General features: G+C 45.4%; 1 pseudogene; it reads right to left on the reverse strand.

Moving 5' to 3' along the window:
- Positions 1 to 20,701: 20,701 nt before the first annotated feature.
- Positions 20,702 to 20,806, reverse strand: LOC134931216 (U2 spliceosomal RNA; annotated as a pseudogene).
- Positions 20,807 to 22,781: the final 1,975 nt, after the last annotated feature.

Genomic DNA, 22,781 nt, shown 5'->3' on the forward strand with positions numbered 1-22,781 from the left:
TATATATATATATATATATATATATATATACACACACACACACACACTGCTTATATATATTCAAATATACATATACAGTATGGCGGTGTGGATAATGAAATGGTTATCATTACTGCCTCACAGCACTGATTCCCACCATGGTCCTAACTGTGTGGAGTTTGTATATTCTCCTCATGTTCCCCTTTATAGTATATAATGTAATGAGTCTCCCCAGTGTTGGACTGAGGAATGAAAGGCCCATGCTTAAGTGGGTGGCTAGCTTTCACAGTACAGATGGTGTAATGGTTAGCGTTGCTGCCTTACAGCCCTGAGACAGTAAGGTCATAGGTTCAATTCCTGCCATGGACCTGAGTGTGTGGAATTTGTACATACTGCACTTGCATGGGTATTCCAGGTTCCTGGTAGGTTAATTGTTTCCCAACAAAAACATAGCACCTAGTGTATACATGGGCAGACTAGATGAGCCGCCAAGTGGTTCTTATCTGCCATCACCATTAGAGAGTGCATGTTATGATCCCCTTGATAAATATATGTAGTAAATGCTATAGAGCAGTGGGTCACAAACTTCTTTGAATCCCGGCGTTCTAGAGTATCAGAATTTTTTTATTTTTTTTACGCCACCCCTAGGCCAAAAGTTTCTTACTGAGAAATGTAGAAAGAAATATTACATTAAGTAAATTGTGTTTATATGTCATCCTCAGGTTCCAATGTGTGGTGAGGGACAAGATTTGCTTCTGTTTGTCCACATATTTTATGATTGACAGCCACCAGCACTGGTTTTGCCTATTACATTGACCATAAATAATTTTAATTGGTCATGGACCACTAATCCAAGGCACCCCTGAAAGTGTCCCAAGGCACCCCAGGGTGCCACGGCACACAGTTTGGGAACCACTGCTTTATAGTATAGTAGAAAATACACCATAGTCATGTGCAGTATAATGTAACATATGTATAATGTACTGCATAGTAAAAGTTCACAGTCTGGAAACTGATCCCAAGAGTCTAGGGTGGGCCCCACTGTGGGTTTCCCCTGTACACCTGAGGGCCAGTACAACCCTAACCCAGCCTCCTGTATAGAATGCAATGTGTCCCCCATGGACTCTGAGCCAATAAAGCAATATGTAGCAACACTGAATAAAGAACCTAATAAAAGTAAAAGCTGTTTAAGTGAGAAATGCATTTTCATTTTTTTATGATGTATTATTTTTTCCCCAACCCTGGTCTTACACAAAGGGAAGATTTAAAACAAAAAAAAATGTAGGGAGGGGGACTTGGAACCATCACCTGATGTTGGAGTATGATGGTAGATGTTCATCTTAACAGCCACACATCCTAACCAATATGCTAAGTGTTTTCAATCTTCTTATATGTCACTTTATATCATGAACATGAAGGCTTAGGAGGAGTTGGGTTCTTTTTTCTAAATTATTTTTTATATATACAATGTACATATACTTTATTCATTTATAATGCTTCCTATATGCTAATCACTATTTCTTGATTCCTATATGTCAATTACGCATAAATAAAGTGCAAACATTACATCATTTACAATCACAATGCATTATGGGTAAACTAATTTGCATATGCAAATTATGTTGACCGTAATGCATAATGATAAAGTATATATATATATATATATATATATATACACACACACACACTGCTTATATATATTCACATATACATATACAGTATGGCGGTGTGGATAATGAAATGGTTATCATTACTGCCTCACAGCACTGATTCCCACCATGGTCCTAACTGTGTGGAGTTTGTATATTCTCCTCATGTTCCCCTTTATAGTATATAATGTAATGAGCCTCCCCAGTGTTGGACTGAGGAATGAAAGGCCCATCGGCGGAATGCAGTGGCAGTGGCCCATGCTTAAGTGGGTGGCTAGCTTTCACAGTACAGATGGTGTAATGGTTAGCGTTGCTGCCTTACAGCCCTGAGACAGTAAGGTCATAGGTTCAATTCCCACCATGGACCTGAGTGTGTGGAGTTTGTACATACTGCACTTGCATGGGTATTCCAGGTAGGTTAATTGTTTCCCAACAAAAACGTAGCACCTAGTGTATACATGGGCAGACTAGATGAGCTGCCAAGTGGTTTTTATCTGTCATCACCATTAGAGAGTGCATGTTATGATCCCCTTGATAAATATATGTAGTAAATGCTATAGAGCAGTGGGTCACAAACTTCTTTGAACCCCGGCGCCCTAGAGTATCAGAATTTTTTTTATTTTTTTTACGGCACCCCTAGGCCAAAAGTTTCTTACTGAGAAATGTAGAAAGAAATATTACATTAAGTAAATTGTGTTTATATGTCATCCTCAGGTTCCAATGTGTGGTGAGGGACAAGATTTGCTTCTGTTTGTCCACATATTTTATGATTGAGAAGCCACCAGCACTGGTTTTGCCTATTACATTGACCATAAATAATTTTAATTGGTCATGGACCACTAATCCAAGGCACCCCTGAAAGTGTCCCAAGGCACCCCAGGGTGCCACGGCACACAGTTTGAGAACCACTGCTTTATAGTATAGTAGAAAATACACCATAGTCATGTGCAGTATAATGTAACATATGTATAATGTACTGCATAGTAAAAGTTCACAGTCTGGAAACTGGTCCCAAGAGTCTAGGGTGGGCCCCACTGTGGGTTTCCCCTGTACACCTGAGGGCCAGTACAACCCTAACCCAGCCTCCTGTAGAGAATGCAATGTGTCCCTCATGGACTCTGAGCCAATAAAGCAATATGTAGCAACACTGAATAAAGAACCTAATAAAAGTAAAAGCTGTTTAAGTGAGAAATGCATTTTCATTTTTTTATGATGTATTATTTTTTCCCCAACCCTGGTCTTACACAAAGGGAAAATTTAAAACAAAAAAAAATGTAGGGAGGGGGACTTGGAACCATCACCTGATGTTGGAGTATGATGGTAGATGTTCATCTTAACAGCCACACACCCTAACCAATATGCTAAGTGTTTTCAATCTCCTTATATGTCACTTTATATCATGAACATGAAGGCTTAGGAAGAGTTGGGTTCTTTTTCTAAATTATTTTTTATATATACAATGTACATATACTTTATTCATTTATAATGCTTACTATATGCTAATCACTATTTCTTGATTCCTATATGTCAATTACGCATAAATAAAGTGCAAACATTACATCATTTACAATCACAATGCATTATGGGTAAACTAATTTGCATATGCAAATTATGTTGACCGTAATGCATAATGATAAAGTATATATATATATATATATATATATATACACACACACACACTGCTTATATATTTTCAAACATACATATACGGTATGGCGGTGTGGATAATGAAATGGTTATCATTACTGCCTCACAGCACTGATTCCCACCATGGTCCTAACTGTGTGGAGTTTGTATATTCTCCTCATGTTCCCCTTTATAGTATATAATGTAATGAGCCTCCCCAGTGTTGGACTGGGGAATGAAAGGCCCATCGGCGGAATGCAGTGGCAGTGGCCCATGCTTAAGTGGGTGGCTAGCTTTCACAGTACAGATGGTGTAATGGTTAGCGTTGCTGCCTTACAGCCCTGAGACAGTAAGGTCATAGGTTCAATTCCCACCATGGACCTGAGTGTGTGGAATTTGTACATACTGCACTTGCATGGGTATTCCAGGTTCCTGGTAGGTTAATTGTTTCCCAACAAAAACGTAGCACCTAGTGTATACATGGGCAGACTAGATGAGCCGCCAAGTGGTTCTTATCTGTCGTCACCATTAGAGAGTGCATGTTATGATCCCCTTGATAAATATATGTAGTAAATGCTATAGAGCAGTGGGTCACAAACTTCTTTGAATCCCGGCGCCCTAGAGTATCAGAATTTGTTTTATTTTTTTTTACGGCACCCCTAGGCCAAAAGTTTCTTACTGAGAAATGTAGAAAGAAATATTACATTAAGTAAATTGTGTTTATATGTCATCCTCTGGTTCCAATGTGTGGTGAGGGACAAGATTTGCTTCTGTTTGTCCACATATTTTATGATTGACAGCCACCAGCACTGGTTTTGCCTATTACATTGACCATAAATAATTTTAATTGGTCATGGACCACTAATCCAAGGCACCCCTGAAAGTGTCCCAAGGCACCCCAGGGTGCCACGGCACACAGTTTGAGAACCACTGCTTTATAGTATAGTAGAAAATACACCATAGTCATGTGCAGTATAATGTAACATATGTATAATGTACTGCATAGTAAAAGTTCACAGTCTGGAAACTGGTCCCAAGAGTCTAGGGTGGGCCCCACTGTGGGTTTCCCCTGTACACCTGAGGGCCAGTACAACCCTAACCCAGCCTCCTGTAGAGAATGCAGTGTGTCCCCCATGGACTCTGAGCCAATAAAGCAATATGTAGCAACACTGAATAAAGAACCTAATAAAAGTAAAAGCTGTTTAAGTGAGAAATGCATTTTCATTTTTTTATGATGTATTATTTTTTCCCCAACCCTGGTCTTACACAAAGGAAAGATTTAAAACAAAAAAAAATGTAGGGAGGGGGACTTGGAACCATCAACTGATGTTGGAGTATGATGGTAGATGTTCATCTTAACAGCCACACACCCTCCCCAATATGCTAAGTGTTTTCAATCTTCTTATATGTCACTTTATATCATGAACATGAAGGCTTAGGGAGAGTTGGGTTCTTTTTTCTAAATTGTTTTTTATATATACAATGTACATATACTTTATTCATTTATAATGCTTACTATATGCTAATCACTATTTCTTTATTCCTATATGTCAATTACGCATAAATAAAGTGCAAACATTACATCATTTACAATCACAATGCATTATGGGTAAACTAATTTGCATATGCAAATTATGTTGACCGTAATGCATAATGATAAAGTATATATAATAAGAATTTACTTACCGATAATTCTATTTCTCGGAGTCCGTAGTGGATGCTGGGGTTCCTGAAAGGACCATGGGGGGATAGCGGCTCCGCAGGAGACAGGGCACAAAAAGCAAAGCTTTAGGATCAGGTGGTGTGCACTGGCTCCTCCCCCTATGACCCTCCTCCAAGCCTCAGTTAGGTACTGTGCCCGGACGAGCGTACACAATAAGGAAGGATTTATGAATCCCGGGTAAGACTCATACCAGCCACACCAATCACACTGTACAACCTGTGATCTGAACCCAGTTAACAGTATGATAACAGCGGAGCCTCTGAAAAGATGGCTCACAACAATAATAACCCGATTTTTGTAACTATGTACAAGTAATGCAGATAATCCGCACTTGGGATGGGCGCCCAGCATCCACTACGGACTCAGAGAAATAGAATTATCGGTAAGTAAATTCTTATTTTCTCTATCGTCCTAGTGGATGCTGGGGTTCCTGAAAGGACCATGGGGATTATACCAAAGCTCCCAAACGGGCGGGAGAGTGCGGATGACTCTGCAGCACCGAATGAGAGAACTCCAGGTCCTCCTTAGCCAGGTTATCAAATTTGTAGGATTTTACAAACGTGTTTGTCCCTGACTAAATAGCCGCTCGGCAAAGTTGTAAAGCCGAGAACCCTCGGGCAGCCGCCCAAGATGAGCCCCCCTTCCTTGTGGAATGGGCATTTACATATTTTGGCTGTGGCAGGCCTGCCACAGAATGTGCAAGCTGAATTGTATTACACATCCAACTAGCAAAAGTCTGCTTAGAAGCAAGAGCACCCAGTTTGTTGGGTGCATACAGGATAACAGCAAGTCAGTTTTCCTGACTCCAGCCGTCCTGGAACCTATATTTTCAGGGCCCTGACCACATCTAGCAACTTGGAGTCCTCCAAGTCCCTAGTAGGCGCAAGACACCACAATAAGCTGGTTCAGGTGAAACACTGACACCACCTTAGGGAGAGAACTGGGGACGAGTCCGCAGCTCTGCCCTGTCCGAAAGGACAAACAGATATGGGCTTTTTTGAGAAAAAAAACCCACCAATTTGACACTCGCCTGGTCCAGGCCAGGTCCAAGAGCATGTTCACTTTTCATGTGAGATGCTTCAAATCCACAGATTTGACTGGTTTTTAAACCAATGTGTTTTGAGGAATCCCAGAACTACGTTGAGATCCCACAGTGCCACTGGAGGCACAAAAGGGGGTTGTATATGCAACACTCCCTTGACAAACTTCTGGACTTCAGGAACTGAAGCCAATTCTTTCTGGAAGAAAAATCGACAGGGCCGAAATTTGAACCTTAATGGACCCCAATTTGAGGCCCATAGACACTCCTGTTTGCAGGAAATGCAGGAATCGACCGAGTTGAAATTTCTTCGTGGGGCCTTCCTGGCCTCACACCACGCAACATATTTTCGCCACATGTGGTGATAATGTTGTGCGGTCACCTCCTTTCTGGCTTTGACCAGGGTAGGAATGACCTCTTCCTGAATGCCTTTTCCCTTAGGATCCGGCGTTCCACCGCCATGCCGTCAAACGCAGCTGCGGTAAGTCTTGGAACAGACCTGGTACTGGCTGAAACAAGTCCCTTCTTAGCGGCAGAGGCCATAAGTCCTCTGTGAGCATCTCTTGAAGTTCCGGGTACCAAGTCCTTCTTGGCCAATCCGGAGCCATGAGTATAGTTCTTACTCCTCTACGTCTTATAATTCTCAGTACCTTAGGTATGAAAAGCAGAGGATGGAACCATACACCGACTGGTACACCCACGGTGTTACCAGAACGTCCACAGCTATTGCCTGAGGGTCTCTTAACCTGGCGCAATACCTGTCCCGTTTTTTGTTCAGACGGGACGCCATCATGTCCACCTTTGGTAATTCCCAACGGTTTACAATCATGTGGAAAACTTCCCCATGAAGTTCCCACTCTGCCGGGTGGAGGTCGTGCCTACTGAGGAAGTCTGCTTCCCAGTTTCCATTCCCGGAATGAAACACTGCTGACAGTGCTATCACATGATTTTCCGCCCAGCGAAAAGTCCTTGCAGTTTTTGCCACTGCCCTCCTGCTTCTTGTGCCGCCCTGTCTATTTACGTGGGCGACTGCCGTGATGTTTTATCCCACTGGATCAATACCGGCTGACCTTGAAGCAGAGGTCTTGCTAAGCTTAGAGCATTATAACTTTACCCTTAGCTATATTTATGTGGAGAAAAATCTCCAGACTTGATCACACTCCCTGGAAATTTTTTCCTTGTGTGACTGCTCCCCAGCCTCTCGGGCTGGCCTCCGTGGTCATCTGTAACCACCACAGGAGAGACATCCTTGTCCTTGGATATAGGGTTATCCGCTGATGCATCTGAAGATGCGATCCGGACCATTTGTCCAGCAGATCCCACTGAAAAGTTCTTGCATGAAATCTGCCGACTGGAATTGCTTCGAAGGAAGTCACCATTTTTTTACCATGGCCCTTGTGCAATGATGCACTGATTTTAGGAGGTTCCTGACTAGCTCGGATAACTCCCTGGCTTTCTCTTCCGGGAGAAACACCTTTTTCTGGACTGTGTCCAGAATCATCCCTAAGCACAGGAGACTTGTTGTCGGGATCAGCTGCGATTTTGGAATATTTAGAATCCACCCCTGCTGTTGTAACAGTATCCGAGATAGTGCTACTCCGACCTCCAACTGTTCCCTGGACTTTGCCCTTATCAGGAGATCGTCCAAGTAAGGGATAATTAAGACGCCTTTTCTTCGAAGAAGAACCATCATTTCGGCCATTACCTTGGTAAAGACCCGGGGTGCCGTAGACAATCCAAACGGCAGCGTCTGAAACTGATAGTGACAGTTCTGTACCACGAACCTGAGGTACCCTTAGTGATAAGGGCAAATTTGGGACATGGATCCCGGTTCGTTATCACTGCTCTGAGTGACTCCATTTTGATTTGAACCTTTGTAAGTGTTCAAATTTTTTTAGATTTAGAATAAGTCTCACCTAGCCTTCAGGCTTCAGTACCACAATATAGTGTGGAATAATACCCCTTTTCTTGTTGTAGGAGGGGTAATTTAATTATCACCTGCTGGGAATACAGCTCGTGAATTATTTCCCATACTGCCTCCTTGTCGGAGGGAGACCTTGGTAAAGCAGACTTCAGGAGCCTGCGCAGGGGAACCGTCTCGACATTCCAAACTGTACCCCTGGGATACTACTTGTAGGATCCAGGGGTCCTGTACGGTCTCAGCGTCATGCTGAGAGCTTGTCAGAAGCGGTGGAACGCTTCTGTTCCTGGGAATGGGCTGCCTGCTGCAGTCTTCTTCCCTTTCCTCTATCCCTGGGCAGATATGACTCTTATAGGGACGAAAGGACTGAAGCTGAAAAGACGGTGTCTTTTTCTGCAGAGATGTGACTTAGGGTAAAAACGGTGGATTTTCCAGCAGTTGCCGTGGCCACCAGGTCCGATGGACCGACCCCAAATAACTCCTCTTCCTTTATACGGCAATACACCTTTGTGCCGTTTGGAATCTGCATCACCTGACCACTGTCGTGTCCATAAACATCTTCTGGCAGATATGGACATCGCACTTACTCTTGATGCCAGAGTGCAAATATCCCTCTGTGCATCTCGCATATATAGAAATACATCCTTTAAATGCTCTATAGTCAATAAAATACTGTCCCTGTCAAGGGTATCAATATTTTTAGTCAGGGAATCCGACCAAGCCACCCCAGCTCTGCACATCCAGGCTGAGGCGATCGCTGGTCGCAGTATAACACCAGTATGTGTGTATATACTTTTTATGATATTTTTCCAGCCTCCTGTCAGCTGGCTCCTTGAGGACGGCCCTATCTATAGACGGTACTGCCACTTGTTCTGATAAGCGTGTGAGCGCCTTATCCACCCTAAGGGGTGTTTCCCAACGCGCCCTAACTTCTGGCGGGAAAGGGTATACCGCCCATATTTTCTATCGGGGGGAACCCACGCATCATCACACACTTCATTTAATTTTTCTGATTCAGGAAAAACTACGGTAGTTTTTTCACATCCCACATAATACCCTCTTTTGTGGTACTTGTAGTATCAGAAATATGTAACACCTCCTTCATTGCCCTTAACGTGTGGCCCTAATAAGGAATACGTTTGTTTATTCACCGTCGACACTGGATTCAGTGTCCCTGTCTGTGTCTGTGTCGACCGACTAAAGTAAACGGGCGTTTTAAAACCCCTGACGGTGTTTTTGAGACGTCTGGACCGGTACTAATTGTTTGTCGGCCGTCTCATGTCGTCAACCGACCTTGGCGCGTGTTGACATTATCACGTAATTCCCTAAATAAGCCATCCATTCTGGTGTCGACTCCCTAGAGAGTGACATCACCATTACAGGCAATTGCTCCGCCTCCTCACCAACATCGTCCTCATACATGTCGACACACACGTACCGACACACAGCACACACACAGGGAATGCTCTGATAGAGGACAGGACCCACTAGCCCTTTGGAGAGACAGAGGGAGAGTTTGCCAGCACACACCAAAACGCTATAATTATATAGGGACAACCTTATATAAGTGTTTTCCCTTATAGCATCTTTTTTATATATTTCTAACGCCAAATTAGTGCCCCCCCTCTCTGTTTTAACCCTGTTTCTGTAGTGCAGTGCAGGGGAGAGCCTGGGAGCCTTCCCTCCAGCCTTTCTGTGAGGGAAAATGGCGCTGTGTGCTGAGGAGATAGGCCCCGCCCCTTTTTCGGCGGCCTCGTCTCCCGCTCTTAACGGATTCTGGCAGGGGTTAAATATCTCCATATAGCCCCCGGAGGCTATATGTGAGGTATTTTTAGCCAAAAAAGGTTTACATTTGCCTCCCAGGGCGCCCCCCTCCCAGCGCCCTGCACCCTCAGTGACTGCCGTGTGAAGTGTGCTGAGAGGAAAATGGCGCACAGCTGCAGTGCTGTGCGCTACCTTAAGAAGACTGAGGAGTCTTCTGCCGCCGATTCTGGACCTCTTCTCGTTTCAGCATCTGCAAGGGGGCCGGCGGCGAGGCTCCGGTGACCATCCAGGCTGTACCTGTGATCGTCCCTCTGGAGCTAATGTCCAGTAGCCAAGAAGCCAATCCATCCTGCACGCAGGTGAGTTCACTTCTTCTCCCCTAAGTCCCTCGTTGCCGTGATCCTGTTGCCAGCAGGACTCACTGTAAAATAAAAAACCTAAGCTAAACTTTTCTAAGCAGCTCTTTAGGAGAGCCACCTAGATTGCACCCTTCTCGGCCGGGCACAAAAATCTAACTGAGGCTTGGAGGAGGGTCATAGGGGGAGGAGCCAGTGCACACCACCTGATCCTAAAGCTTTGCTTTTTGTGCCCTGTCTCCTGCGGAGCCGCTATCCCCCCATGGTCCTTTCAGGAACCCCAGCATCCACTAGGACGATAGAGAAATATATATATATATATATATATATACACACACACACACACACACACTGCTTATATATATTCACATATACATATACAGTATGGCGGTGTGGATAATGAAATGGTTATCATTACTGCCTCACAGCACTGATTCCCACCATGGTCCTAACTGTGTGGAGTTTGTATACTCTCCTCATGTTCCCCTTTATAGTATATAATGTAATGAGCCTCCCCAGTGTTGGACTGAGGAATGAAAGGCCCATCGGCGGAATGCAGTGGCAGTGGCCCATGCTTAAGTGGGTGGCTAGCTTTCACAGTACAGATGGTGTAATGGTTAGCGTTGCTGCCTTACAGCCCTGAGACAGTAAGGTCATAGGTTCAATTCCCACCATGGACCTGAGTGTGTGGAGTTTGTACATACTGCACTTGCATGGGTATTCCAGGTAGGTTAATTGTTTCCCAACAAAAACGTAGCACCTAGTGTATACATGGGCAGACTAGATGAGCTGCCAAGTGGTTTTTATCTGTCATCACCATTAGAGAGTGCATGTTATGATCCCCTTGATAAATATATGTAGTAAATGCTATAGAGCAGTGGGTCACAAACTTCTTTGAACCCCGGCGCCCTAGAGTATCAGAATTTTTTTATTTTTTTTACGGCACCCCTAGGCCAAAAGTTTCTTACTGAGAAATGTAGAAAGAAATATTACATTAAGTAAATTGTGTTTATATGTCATCCTCAGGTTCCAATGTGTGGTGAGGGACAAGATTTGCTTCTGTTTGTCCACATATTTTATGATTGACAGCCACCAGCACTGGTTTTGCCTATTACATTGACCATAAATAATTTTAATTGGTCATGGACCACTAATCCAAGGCACCCCTGAAAGTGTCCCAAGGCACCCCAGGGTGCCACGGCACACAGTTTGAGAACCACTGCTTTATAGTATAGTAGAAAATACACCATAGTCATGTGCAGTATAATGTAACATATGTATAATGTACTGCATAGTAAAAGTTCACAGTCTGGAAACTGGTCCCAAGAGTCTAGGGTGGGCCCCACTGTGGGTTTCCCCTGTACACCTGAGGGCCAGTACAACCCTAACCCAGCCTCCGTTAGAGAATGCAGTGTGTCCCCCATGGACTCTGAGCCAATAAAGCAATATGTAGCAACACTGAATAAAGAACCTAATAAAAGTAAAAGCTGTTTAACTGAGAAATGCATTTTCATTTTTTTATGATGTATTATTTTTTCCCCAACCCTGGTCTTACACAAAGGAAAGATTTAAAACAAAAAAAAATGTAGGGAGGGGGACTTGGAACCATCACCTGATGTTGGAGTATGATGGTAGATGTTCATCTTAACAGCCACACACCCTCCCCAATATGCTAAGTGTTTTCAATCTTCTTATATGTCACTTTATATCATGAACATGAAGGCTTAGGGAGAGTTGGGTTCTTTTTTCTAAATTGTTTTTTATATATACAATGTACATATACTTTATTCATTTATAATGCTTACTATATGCTAATCACTATTTCTTTATTCCTATATGTCAATTACGCATAAATAAAGTGCAAACATTACATCATTTACAATCACAATGCATTATGGGTAAACTAATTTGCATATGCAAATTATGTTGACCGTAATGCATAATGATAAAGTATATATATATATATATATATATATATATATACATACACACACACACACACACACTGCTTATATATATTCACATATACATATACAGTATGGCGGTGTGGATAATGAAATGGTTATCATTACTGCCTCACAGCACTGATTCCCACCATGGTCCTAACTGTGTGGAGTTTGTATATTCTCCTCATGTTCCCCTTTATAGTATATAATGTAATGAGCCTCCCCAGTGTTGGACTGAGGAATGAAAGGCCCATCGGCGGAATGCAGTGGCAGTGGCCCATGCTTAAGTGGGTGGCTAGCTTTCACAGTACAGATGGTGTAATGGTTAGCGTTGCTGCCTTACAGCCCTGAGACAGTAAGGTCATAGGTTCAATTCCCACCATGGACCTGAGTGTGTGGAATTTGTACATACTGCACTTGCATGGGTATTCCAGGTAGGTTAATTGTTTCCCAACAAAAACGTAGCACCTAGTGTATACATGGGCAGACTAGATGAGCTGCCAAGTGGTTTTTATCTGTCATCACCATTAGAGAGTGCATGTTATGATCCCCTTGATAAATATATGTAGTAAATGCTATAGAGCAGTGGGTCACAAACTTCTTTGAACCCCGGCGCCCTAGAGTATCAGAATTTTTTTATTTTTTTTACGGCACCCCTAGGCCAAAAGTTTCTTACTGAGAAATGTAGAAAGAAATATTACATTAAGTAAATTGTGTTTATATGTCATCCTCAGGTTCCAATGTGTGGTGAGGGACAAGATTTGCTTCTGTTTGTCCACATATTTTATGATTGACAGCCACCAGCACTGGTTTTGCCTATTACATTGACCATAAATAATTTTAATTGGTCATGGACCACTAATCCAAGGCACCCCTGAAAGTGTCCCAAGGCACCCCAGGGTGCCACGGCACACAGTTTGAGAACCACTGCTTTATAGTATAGTAGAAAATACACCATAGTCATGTGCAGTATAATGTAACATATGTATAATGTACTGCATAGTAAAAGTTCACAGTCTGGAAACTGGTCCCAAGAGTCTAGGGTGGGCCCCACTGTGGGTTTCCCCTGTACACCTGAGGGCCAGTACAACCCTAACCCAGCCTCCTGTAGAGAATGCAATGTGTCCCTCATGGACTCTGAGCCAATAAAGCAATATGTAGCAACACTGAATAAAGAACCTAATAAAAGTAAAAGCTGTTTAAGTGAGAAATGCATTTTCATTTTTTTATGATGTATTATTTTTTCCCCAACCCTGGTCTTACACAAAGGGAAGATTTAAAACAAAAAAAAATGTAGGGAGGGGGACTTGGAACCATCACCTGATGTTGGAGTATGATGGTAGATGTTCATCTTAACAGCCACACATCCTAACCAATATGCTAAGTGTTTTCAATCTCCTTATATGTCACTTTATATCATGAACATGAAGGCTTAGGAAGAGTTGGGTTCTTTTTTCTAAATTATTTTTTATATATACAATGTACATATACTTTATTCATTTATAATGCTTACTATATGCTAATCACTATTTCTTGATTCCTATATGTCAATTACGCATAAATAAAGTGCAAACATTACATCATTTACAATCACAATGCATTATGGGTAAACTAATTTGCATATGCAAATTATGTTGACCGTAATGCATAATGATAAAGTATATATATATATATATATATATACACACACACACACTGCTTATATATTTTCAAACATACATATACAGTATGGCGGTGTGGATAATGAAATGGTTATCATTACTGCCTCACAGCACTGATTCCCACCATGGTCCTAACTGTGTGGAGTTTGTATATTCTCCTCATGTTCCCCTTTATAGTATATAATGTAATGAGCCTCCCCAGTGTTGGACTGGGGAATGAAAGGCCCATCGGCGGAATGCAGTGGCAGTGGCCCATGCTTAAGTGGGTGGCTAGCTTTTACAGTACAGATGGTGTAATGGTTAGCGTTGCTGCCTTACAACCCTGAGACAGTAAGGTCATAGGTTCAATTCCCACCATGGACCTGAGTGTGTGGAATTTGTACATACTGCACTTGCATGGGTATTCCAGGTTCCTGGTAGGTTAATTGTTTCCCAACAAAAACGTAGCACCTAGTGTATACATGGGCAGACTAGATGAGCCGCCAAGTGGTTCTTATCTGTCGTCACCATTAGAGAGTGCATGTTATGATCCCCTTGATAAATATATGTAGTAAATGCTATAGAGCAGTGGGTCACAAACTTCTTTGAATCCCGGCGCCCTAGAGTATCAGAATTTTTTTATTTTTTATTACGGCACCCCTAGGCCAAAAGTTTCTTACTGAGAAATGTAGAAAGAAATATTACATTAAGTAAATTGTGTTTATATGTCATCCTCAGGTTCCAATGTGTGGTGAGGGACAAGATTTGCTTCTGTTTGTCCACATATTTTATGATTGACAGCCACCAGCACTGGTTTTGCCTATTACATTGACCATAAATAATTTTAATTGGTCATGGACCACTAATCCAAGGCACCCCTGAAAGTGTCCCAAGGCACCCCAGGGTGCCACGGCACACAGTTTGAGAACCACTGCTTTATAGTATAGTAGAAAATACACCATAGTCATGTGCAGTATAATGTAACATATGTATAATGTACTGCATAGTAAAAGTTCACAGTCTGGAAACTGGTCCCAAGAGTCTAGGGTGGGCCCCACTGTGGGTTTCCCCTGTACACCTGAGGGCCAGTACAACCCTAACCCAGCCTCCGTTAGAGAATGCAGTGTGTCCCCCATGGACTCTGAGCCAATAAAGCAATATGTAGCAACACTGAATAAAGAACCTAATAAAAGTAAAAGCTGTTTAAGTGAGAAATGCATTTTCATTTTTTTATGATGTATTATTTTTTCCCCAACCCTGGTCTTACACAAAGGAAAGATTTAAAACAAAAAAAAATGTAGGGAGGGGGACTTGGAACCATCACCTGATGTTGGAGTATGATGGTAGATTGAAAAAGCGTCTTTATTGGCATAAAGTAGCAAAAAACAGACGGGTACATTGACAAACATAAGTGCAGTGTCGCAGCACAGGCCAAAACACAGCACAGATGCAGACTGTATAGTGCAGTCGAAGAACTACGGCGCAGGCCTGTAGCCTACACTATAGTTCTCAGACTGCACTATGCATTTAAACGATACAATAACACAACAGTTAATAAGGCTATGGGTGTGGAGGGTAGGGGGGTGAGGGAGGGTGAGTCACATGCCCGAAGCTTTATTGAAGGACAGACACATATAAGGGGAGGGGCAATAAATAGAAAAGACATCAATAAAACAACAGACATTGTGAGTGAGGGGGAAGGGGCCACGGTCCCAAAGTCTCATTATTCAGTCCAAACAAGGGGAGAGGGGCAGAAAAAGGGGGGCTTTAGTCCTCTTCTTCCTCAGGGCTGTCCATGGTGGAATAGTCTCTGAGCAGGCTGTGGACCAGCCTGCAACAGTCCTGGATAGACATCCTCTCCCTCCGCAGAATGAGGCGGTTCCTGGCTAGCCACGAAGCGTCCTTAACACTGTTCATAAGGCGCCAGGCTTCCTGGATCGCCCCAACGGTATGGGTGCCAGGGAATAGTCCGTAGAGTACCGAGTGGTACGTGAGACAGTTCCTTGGCACAGAGTTTTTCAGTTCGTTTTCCAGGGCGTCCAACAACAACTGGGCCCAGGCACAGTCCCAAAACAGGTGCATAGATGTTTCCTCATGTATGATGCACCTGGGGCAATGTCTGTACCTGCACAGGTTCCGGGAGTGCATGAATGACCGGAGGGGCAAGCCCCCTTGGATGGCCATCCACGACAGGTCTTTGTGTCTGTTTGTGAGCCTTTTGGAGGCCACATTCTCCCAGACCTGTTTGGCAGTCGCTGAAGGGAGCCCAGGAATCGGCTCCAGATCGTCTTTAGCTCTGATGAGCTTGTAGATGGTCTTCGGTTTCCATAAGTCAGGTTTAACTCCCTCCAGTTGGTGTTCCCTCACGAACTTGGACACGTCCAGGTAAAACCACGGAGTGTTCCAGTTGTAAGGGATGGAGCTGTCCCATTTGTCCCAGCCGAGGTTCCTCCAAAGAGGCAGGAGGAAGAAACGGGACATGGAGTTTCCTGCAGAATCGTTCAAGTTCTCGTACATTGTCCTTCGGATGCAGTTACAGACGAAGAAGGCTCGAAGCATGGTGGGGATATCGGGGATACCCTTTCCACCCTTGAGGGGTTCCTTGTACATAACTGCACGCTTTACTCTGTCCATCTTGGAGCCCCAGATGAAGTGAAACACTGCCCTTGTGATGGCCCTGCAGACGGTTGCCAGAGGTGGCCAGGCCTGCGCGGTGTACTGCAGAACGGGAAGGATCTCGTTGCGCAGCACAAGTGATTTCCCCTCGATGGTGAGTTCTCTGAGGCTCCACAATACAATCTTTTGTCGAACAGTCGCCAGTCTCTCTTCCCAACATCTCAGGGCTGCACCCTCACCGCCGAACCAGACTCCCAGGATCTTAATGAAGTCGGGCTTGATGGCAAAAGGAAATGGTGCAGAGGATGACAGGTGCCACTTTCCGAAGAGCATAGCCTCTGACTTCCCGCAGTTGACTTTAGCCCCTGAGGCTCGGCCGAAGTTCTCGCAGGTCTGGACGAGTGCTGTCACCGAACGTTGATCCGCGCAGAAGACAGTGACATCATCCATGTACAGCGAACACTTGGCCTCTCGTCGGTCACGACCCGGTGCGGCGATCCCTCTGATCTCTGGATTCCGTCTGATGCATACAGCCATAAGCTCTATAACACAAACAAAAAGAAGAGGTGAAAGAGGGCAGCCTTGTCTGACCCCGGACAAGATGGAAAAGGGGTCAGTCTTCCAGCCGTTCACCAGCACCGAGCTGTGGATATCAAGGTACATCAGGTTAACATACGTACAAAACATTTTACCGAGGCCAAATTTATGCAGAACCCTGCCCATCAGCTCATGTGAGACACGATCAAAGGCCTTCTCCTGGTCGAGGCTGACCAGGGCCGCGTGAACGTTCCGATCCTTGATGTAATGGACCGTGTCTCTGAGGAGGGCGAGGCTGTCTGCAATCCTGCGACCAGGAATGGCGCAGGTCTGGTCCGGGTGAATGATCTGTCCGATGACAGCCTTCAGCCTGTTGGCGAGCACCTTGGCGAGGATCTTGTAGTCCACGTTTAAGAGAGAGATGGGCCTCCAATTTTTCAGCTCGCATCTCTCCCCCTTACGCTTATACAAGATCGTGATCATTCCCTCCCTCAGCGATGGGGGCATTTTGCCCTCCACCACCATCTCCCCATACAGCTCGAGCAGGTCCGGTCCAATGAGGTCCCACAGCGCTACATAGAGCTCTGCTGGGAGACCATCACTGCCCGGGGTCCTGCCCTGCCTAAAGGATCTGGCGGCAGAGTGCAACTCCTCCAACGCCAAGGGAGCATCCAGGGCGGCTTTGCCTGCAGGATCAAGGGTGTTAGTGATACCTGACAGGAACTTATCAGCCTCCTCGCTGTCTGTAGTCTTAGGGGAGTAGAGGTCGCTGTAATAGTCGCGGACGACTTTCATCACGCCCTCCTTCCCCTGTCTGGGAATGCCGGTCTCATCTCGCAGCTCAGTCAGGGGCGTGTGGCCAGAGTGGAGTTTCCTGAAAAAGAAAGAATTACATTTCTCATCCTTCTCAAGGTTCTCCACCTTGGAACGGAAGACGATACGTCTGGATTCCTCCTCAAAGTGCCTTTTCAGGCCCCCTTTGGTCTCATCCAGCTCGTCTCTCACGTCCCAGCCGCACCGTTGGAGATCCAGCAGGGACTGCAGAAGTCTCTGCAGCCTCTTGAAGTTCCTCTTTCGGTCGCACGCCTGTTGTCTCCCTTTAACCTGAAAGAAACTGCGAATGTTAGCCTTAGCATATTCCCACCAGTCGCTCATACAATCAAAATAACATTTGTCATTTTTCCATGTGATGTAGGCATCCTTCAGCTCCGCCAGCACGTCCTCCCTTTCCAGTAGGGCACAATTCAACTTCCAGGAGCCTGGGCCAGGTGCGAAACCGCTACCCAGGACTCCTTGGAAGAGAATGGCCCTGTGGTCTGAGAAGAAGCAGGGGATCATAGAATGCCTAGTCTGTTTCACTGCTCTAGAGGTAAACACAAAGTCAATGCGGGAACGCACAGAGCCATCGGGGCGGCTCCATGTATAATTCACGGAGCCGGACCCCATGGAGCCCATCGCGTCCCGCAGTGATGCTTCGGTCACCATTTCTATAAGCAGTTTAGACGTCACATCAAGCTTGGTAGAGTTGCTGGTGCTGCGTCCATCCTCTTCCATGGTGCAGTTGAAGTCTCCTGCCATCACTACCGCCCTAGTGGTTGCGAGCTGCGGTCGCAGGGTCTGGAAAAGCTCCAAACGCTCATTCTTGAAAGGGGGGGCGTACACGCAGATAAGCCTGATAGGCTCACCTGCCCAGGAGCCGTCCACAACAAGTAATCTGCCGCAGACGAGCTCCTGAACAGAATCTAGCGTGAAGAGGCTCCCCCTGATAAGAATGGCGACCCCTGCAGACTTACACTCACCCCCACCGGACCAATAGGAGGCGCCGTGAGACCACTGCCTGCCCAGATGTTTGTAGGACTTGGAGAAAGGAAGAGAGCATTCCTGCAACATGTACACATCACATTTCTGACTATCTAAGAAAGTAAACACAGACTGTCTTCTAAGCTTATCCTTAATACTCCTCACATTAATGGTGAAAATAGAAAATGACGCCATTAGTTGGGGAAAAAAGAGAAGTTAGGCAACAGTTCTACATTTACGTTACCACTCCGTCGGGCGGGGCTTCCTCGGCATCGGATGCCAGGTTCCCCTGCTCGGGTAGCGGCGAGTTGTCTCCCAGTATCTGGTCGAGTAAGGCGACGGCGTTGGCATCCAGCTCCTCCTCCTCCTCCCTGCTGATTGCCTCCGCCAGCTCCTCCATTTCTTCTTCCAGCGGGATCAGCTCGACCGCCAGTTTCTTAGAGGATTCGGAGTCCGCAGACGGGCTGTCGAGCTCCTTCCTCTTGCAGTTCCTCGTTTTCTCAGCACCTGCAGTTGGAGTAAGAGGGGAGGGGAGGGGGGGGAAATCTTCCTGGGAAGAAAGGTCAGGGGGGGCAGGGGTGGCTGGGTTGGGAGAGACAATGGGCTGGGTAGGAGAGTCGGAGGGGGGGTCAGGGAGGGTTGTGACAGTGGTAGGGATGGGAGTCACTGTCACAGGGGGTGGGCTGGTGGAGATGGGGAGGGAGGTGGTGAGGGAGGATGGGAGAGGGGTGGGGTTAGGTTTCTTACCCTCCTGCGGTTTCTTTTCCTTCTGCGTAGCAGAGGGCAGCAGCTTGAGGGCAGGGTTGGCACGTCCGGTCACCACAGCTGAGTAGGTTCTCGACCTACTCGGGCAGTCCCTGTAGACGTGGTCCACTTTGCCGCACAGGTTGCAGGTTTTCCTCGTGGGGCAGTCTTTTGTCTCATGGCTGGCCATGTGGCAATTCTTGCATGCCGGGACCTTGCAGTCCTTCATCACGTGGCCCGTCCCGCCGCACTTCCTGCAGTTGCGTGGCTGGTCGGCGTAGTGGAGAAGTCCTTGGGATCCCCCCAGGGAGAAGCACTGGGGGAGGTGCTTGACTCCTTCTGGGCACGAGGTGTCCTTCTGCAGGACGACGATCACCGCCCACTTTCCAGTCCAGAAGCTGTTCCCATCCAGAACCCTTGTGGGGTCCTTCTTGACGGTACAGAACCGGCTGAGGAAGGTGACGATGTCCTTGATGGGCGTGTGTGGGTTCCTCATTGAAACCGTCACCCGCCTTTCCTCTCTTTGAATAGGGCAATTGCCCACAAAGCGGGAGAAAGGGGATTCGGGTCTCGCCGATTTCACTGCCTCCCAGTACCTCTTGCAGATGGCAAGGGAGGCGAAGGTGACGTAGAAGATCCCCTTCAGGTAATTCTGGATGCTGAGGGTTTCAGCGGTCGAGAAGCCCTGGTCCAGGATCATCTTCTTCCCAAAGGTCTCCACTGTCATGTCCGGCATCCGTCCATCCACCTCCTTCAACTTCATCACCACGGTGAATCTCATCCAGGGCTCCAGGGACGGTTTGTCTTTGGTGCTCACCTGGGTGGGTGTCGCTGGCGGTGTTGCTGCAGGGGTTGTGGCGCTGGGTGCGGCCGATCCGGTGGGGGCTTTGGCGGTTTTTTTCGCCGTCTTGGCCTGGCTCTTCTTGGCGAGGGTGGCTGGAGTGGAGGCAGAGGCTGGAGCAGCTGGGGCTGGAGCAGCGGGGGCTGGAACAGCGGCGGCCGGGGCAGCGGTGGCCATACTCACAGCTCCTTTGGCGTAGAAGGCGGGGCGGAGGATCAGCGCTGTCGTCGAGAGGAGGAGAGGCGGTCGGTCGCTTCAGAGGGCAGAGCCAGCAAGTCTAGCCCTCCAGTGCAGGTAGGGGGCGCTGCAGAGCTTCTCCGGCGAAGTCCCTTTTCTCCACGCAGTCTTGCTGGCGGAGGGGGGGGTATCTTCTCCAGAGGGCAGAGCAAACAAGTCTAACCCTCTGCTGTAGCTGGGGAGCGATGCAAATCTTCACCCTCTTCAAGCGATCTTCTCCTTCTCCTCGCAGTCTCGACTTTCGTTTTTTCTGGCTTCTCAGCCCGGGTGCAGCTTAGCCCTGAGAAGGACAATTGTCGGTCCAAGAAACAAGGTAGCACCGTCAGTCAGCGTGAACTGATAAGAACAGATACTTCACTTGATCTTAGCCAAAAGGCCGAGAAGCACACACACACACACACACACACAAACTGCTTATATATATTCAAATATACATATACAGTATGGCGGTGTGGATAATTAAATGGTTATCATTACTGCCTCACAGCACTGATTCCCACCATGGTCCTAACTGTGTGGAGTTTGTATATTCTCCTCATGTTCCCCTTTATAGTATATAATGTAATGAGCCTCCCCAGTGTTGGACTGGGGAATGAAAGGCCCATGCTTAAGTGGGTGGCTAGCTTTCACAGTACAGATGGTGTAATGGTTAGCGTTGCTGCCTTACAGCCCTGAGACAGTAAGGTCATAGGTTCAATTCCCACCATGGACCTGAGTGTGTGGAATTTGTACATACTGCACTTGCATGGGTATTCCAGGTTCCTGGTAGGTTAATTGTTTCCCAACAAAAACATAGCACCTAGTGTATACATGGGCAGACTAGATGAGCCGCCAAGTGGTTGTTATCTGTCATCACCATTATAGAGTGCATGTTATGATACCCTTGATAAATATATGTAGTAAATGCTATAGAGCAGTGGGTCACAAACTTCTTTGAATCCCGGCACCCTAGAGTATCAGAAATTTTTTTTTTTTACGGCACCCCTAGGCCAAAAGTTTCTTACTGAGAAATGTAGAAAGAAATATTACATTAAGTAAATTGTGTTTATATGTCATCCTCAGGTTCCAATGTGTGGTGAGGGACAAGATTTGCTTCTGTTTGTCCACATATTTTATGATTGACAGCCACCAGCACTGGTTTTGCCTATTACATTGACCATAAATAATTTTAATTGGTCATGGACCACTAATCCAAGGCACCCCTGAAAGTGTCCCAAGGCACCCCAGGGTGCCACGGCACACAGTTTGAGAACCACTGCTTTATAGTATAGTAGAAAATACACCATAGTCATGTGCAGTATAATGTAACATATGTATAATGTACTGCATAGTAAAAGTTCACAGTCTGGAAACTGATCCCAAGAGTCTAGGGTGGGCCCCACTGTGGGTTTCCCCTGTACACCTGAAGGCCAGTACAACCCTAACCCAGCCTCCTGTAGAGAATGCAATGTGTCCCCCATGAACTCTGAGCCAATAAAGCAATATGTAGCAACACTGAATAAAGAACCTAATAAAAGTAAAAGCTGTTTAAGTGAGAAATGCATTTTCATTTTTTTATGATGTATTATTTTTTCCCCAACCCTGGTCTTACACAAAGGGAAGATTTAAAAAAAAAAAAAATGTAGGGAGGGGGACTTGGAACCATCACCTGATGTTGGAGTATGATGGTAGATGTTCATCTTAACAGCCACACACCCACCCCAATATGCTAAATGTTTTCAATCTTCTTATATGTCACTTTATATCATGAACATGAAGGCTTAGGGAGAGTTGGGTTCTTTTTTCTAAATAGTTTTTTATATATACAATGTACATATACTTTATTCATTTATAATGCTTACTATATGCTAATCACTGTTTCTTGATTCCTATATGTCAATTACGCATAAATAAAGTGCAAACATTACATAATTTACAATCACAATGCATTGTGGGTAAACTAATTTGCATATGCAAATTATGTCGACCGTAATGCATAATGATAAAGTATATATTTATATATATATATATATATATACACACACACACACACTGCTTATATATATTCAAACATACATATACAGTATGGCGGTGTGGATAATGAAATGGTTATCATTACTGCCTCACAGCACTGATTCCCACCATGGTCCTAACTGTGTGGAGTTTGTATATTCTCCTCATGTTCCCCTTTATAGTATATAATGTAATGAGCCTCCCCAGTGTTGGACTGGGGAATGAAACGCCCATGCTTAAGTGGGTGGCTAGCTTTCACAGTACAGATGGTGTAATGGTTAGTGTTGCTGCCTTACAGCCCTGAGACAGTAAAGTCATAGGTTCAATTCCCACCATAGACATGAGTGTGTGGAATTTGTACATACTGCACT

The sequence above is a fragment of the Pseudophryne corroboree genome, chromosome 5 (genome assembly GCF_028390025.1).
Source record: "Pseudophryne corroboree isolate aPseCor3 chromosome 5, aPseCor3.hap2, whole genome shotgun sequence".
Lineage (NCBI taxonomy): Eukaryota > Metazoa > Chordata > Amphibia > Anura > Myobatrachidae > Pseudophryne > Pseudophryne corroboree.